The following is a 2,500-nucleotide window of genomic DNA, read 5'->3' as shown; positions in this document are numbered from 1 at the left end:
TAGAAGGAGGTTAACGTGTGCCCGTGTGTCAACGTAATTGCAAGCCCATGTTTCTTGTAAGGAAGCAGCAGTGTAAAAGCTTACAGCACCTGGTATTCCCAGGCGGTCTCCCATCCAAGTACTAACCAGGCCCGACCCTGCTTAGCTTCCGAGATCAGACGAGATCGGGCGTGCTCAGGGTGGTATGGCCGTAAGCCGACGGGCTGGGGACACAGACTCCTTTTATAGACTAGGCAAGGCCCCCTGCTCGTGGAGGAGCTCAAAGGTCAGCCTTTCGAACGTTCAAGAGTTTAAGTTGTTTTTGGTGGGCTTTGCTGTATGGCCGCGCCCTTTGAGTGTGTCAAATGTCAAGCAGCTGTCCGTCAAGGCTCAGAGGTGCACTTAGATCACCTTGGGGCGGAGGTGATCAGCAGCAGCCTTTGTTATGCGCACTTAAAAAACATGGCACCACAACAAGTAACTTGTGTGCCAAGATCTTGAGTTGGCCCCAGACACTTGTGGGCCATCGCTTCTCGGCCTTTTGGCTAAGATCAAGTGTAGTATCTGTTCTTATCAGTTTAATATCTGATGTGTCCTCTATATGTGGATTAAATATTAAATGCATTTTTGAGCATTGGGAGGTGAAAACTGGGGCTTGCTCTCTTCACTCCTTGCATTGACCTGGCATTGCAGTGCCACCAGGAACGGTGCACCACTCTATTTTTTCTGTGAAAACCAAAGCAAGGCTGGAACTAGAAGGACGTTAACGTGTGCCTGTGCCCATGCCCGTGCGTCAACGTAATTGCAAGCCCATGTTTCTTGTAAGGAAGCAGCAGTGTAAAAGCTTACAGCACCTGGTATTCCCAGGCGGTCTCCCATCCAAGTACTAACCAGGCCCGACCCTGCTTAGCTTCCGAGATCAGACGAGATCGGGCGTGCTCAGGGTGGTATGGCCGTAAGCCGACGGGCTGGGGACACAGACTCCTTTTATAGACTAGGCAAGGCCCCCTGCTCGTGGAGGAGCTCAAAAGTCAGCCTTTCGAACACACTGCACTTGAGCCTTTATCTCCACTACCTGCTACACTATATTCCAGTATTAGGAAGCTACACCGAGATGGGTAAGCTGCTGCCCATCTCCAAGCTTCTCACATGCTTGCAGAGCGACATCCAAGGCTGAAACTAGAAGGAGGTTAACGTGTGCCCGTGCGTCAACGTAATTGCAAGCCCATGTTTCTTGTAAGGAAGCAGCAGTGTAAAAGCTTACAGCACCTGGTATTCCCAGGCGGTCTCCCATCCAAGTACTAACCAGGCCCGATCCTGCTTAGCTTCCGAGATCAGACGAGATCGGGCATGCTCAGGGTGGTATGGCCGTAAGCCGACGGGCTGGGGACACAGACTCCTTTTATAGACTAGGCAAGGCCCCCTGCTCGTGGAGGAGCTCAAAAGTCAGCCTTTCGAACGTTCAAGAGTTTAAGTTGTTTTTGGTGGGCTTTGCTGTATGGCCGCGCCCTTTGAGTGTGTCAAATGTCAAGCAGCTGTCCGTCAAGGCTCAGAGGTGCACTTAGATCACCTTGGGGCGGAGGTGATCAGCAGCAGCCTTTGTTATGCGCACTTAAAAAACATGGCACCACAACAAGTAACTTGTGCGTCAAGATCTTGAGTTGGCCCCAGACACTTGTGGGCCCTGCTTAGCTCCCGAGATCAGACGAGATCGGGCGTGCTCAGGGTGGTATGGCCGTAAGCCGACGGGCTGGGGACACAGACTCCTTTTATAGACTAGGCAAGGCCCCCTGCTCGTGGAGGAGCTCAAAAGTCAGCCTTTCGAACACACTGCACTTGAGCCTTTATCTCCACTACCTGCTACACTATATTCCAGTATTAGGAAGCTACACCGAGATGGGTAAGCTGCTGCCCATCTCCAAGCTTCTCACGTGCTTGCAGAGCGACATCCAAGGCTGAAACTAGAAGGAGGTTAACGTGTGCCCGTGTGTCAACGTAATTGCAAGCCCATGTTTCTTGTAAGGAAGCAGCAGTGTAAACGCTTACAGCACCTGGTATTCCCAGGCGGTCTCCCATCCAAGTACTAACCAGGGCCGATCCTGCTTAGCTTCCGAGATCAGACGAGATCGGGCGTGCTCAGGGTGGTATGGCCGTAAGCCGACGGGCTGGGGACACAGACTCCTTTTATAGACTAGGCAAGGCCCCCTGCTCGTGGAGGAGCTCAAAAGTCAGCCTTTCGAACGTTCAAGAGTTTAAGTTGTTTTTGGTGGGCTTTGCTGTATGGCCGCGCCCTTTGAGTGTGTCAAATGTCAAGCAGCTGTCCGTCAAGGCTCAGAGGTGCACTTAGATCACCTTGGGGCGGAGGTGTTCAGCAGCAGCCTTTGTTATGCGCATTTAAAAAACATGGCACCACAACAAGTAACTTGTGCGCCAAGATCTTGAGTTGGCCCCAGACACTTGTGGGCCATCGCTTCTCGGCCTTTTGGCTAAGATCAAGTGTAGTATCTGTTCTTATCAGTTT

The 2,500-nt window shown here is 51.8% G+C and overlaps 6 non-coding genes across 6 annotated transcripts in view; 2 read left to right on the top strand and 4 right to left on the bottom strand.

The window, feature by feature from the left end:
• Positions 1 to 77: 77 nt before the first annotated feature.
• On the bottom strand, positions 78 to 196 carry LOC131476747 (5S ribosomal RNA). The gene has a single exon (XR_009243111.1). It is a non-coding gene; the product is annotated as a 5S ribosomal RNA (ribosomal RNA).
• Positions 197 to 504: 308 nt separating this feature from the next.
• Positions 505 to 697, top strand: LOC131442663 (U2 spliceosomal RNA). Its single transcript, XR_009233230.1, has one exon. It is a non-coding gene; the product is annotated as a U2 spliceosomal RNA (small nuclear RNA).
• Positions 698 to 821: 124 nt separating this feature from the next.
• Positions 822 to 940, bottom strand: LOC131476746 (5S ribosomal RNA). The gene has a single exon (XR_009243110.1). It is a non-coding gene; the product is annotated as a 5S ribosomal RNA (ribosomal RNA).
• A 296-nt stretch (positions 941 to 1,236) lies between these two features.
• LOC131440879 (5S ribosomal RNA) lies at positions 1,237 to 1,355 on the bottom strand. The gene has a single exon (XR_009231563.1). It is a non-coding gene; the product is annotated as a 5S ribosomal RNA (ribosomal RNA).
• Positions 1,356 to 2,018: 663 nt separating this feature from the next.
• On the bottom strand, positions 2,019 to 2,137 carry LOC131441303 (5S ribosomal RNA). The gene has a single exon (XR_009231972.1). It is a non-coding gene; the product is annotated as a 5S ribosomal RNA (ribosomal RNA).
• Positions 2,138 to 2,445: 308 nt separating this feature from the next.
• LOC131442247 (U2 spliceosomal RNA) overlaps positions 2,446 to 2,500 on the top strand; it is a 193-nt gene continuing 138 nt past the window's right edge. The window contains exon 1 of the small nuclear RNA XR_009232823.1: positions 2,446 to 2,500. This exon is cut by the window's right edge and continues 138 nt beyond it. This is a non-coding gene — a small nuclear RNA (U2 spliceosomal RNA).

The sequence above is a fragment of the Solea solea genome, chromosome 16 (genome assembly GCF_958295425.1).
Source record: "Solea solea chromosome 16, fSolSol10.1, whole genome shotgun sequence".
In the NCBI taxonomy this organism is placed as follows: Eukaryota; Metazoa; Chordata; class Actinopteri; order Pleuronectiformes; family Soleidae; genus Solea; species Solea solea.
Note: the sequence above shows the minus strand (reverse complement) of the source record. Positions and strands in the feature narration are given on the sequence as shown.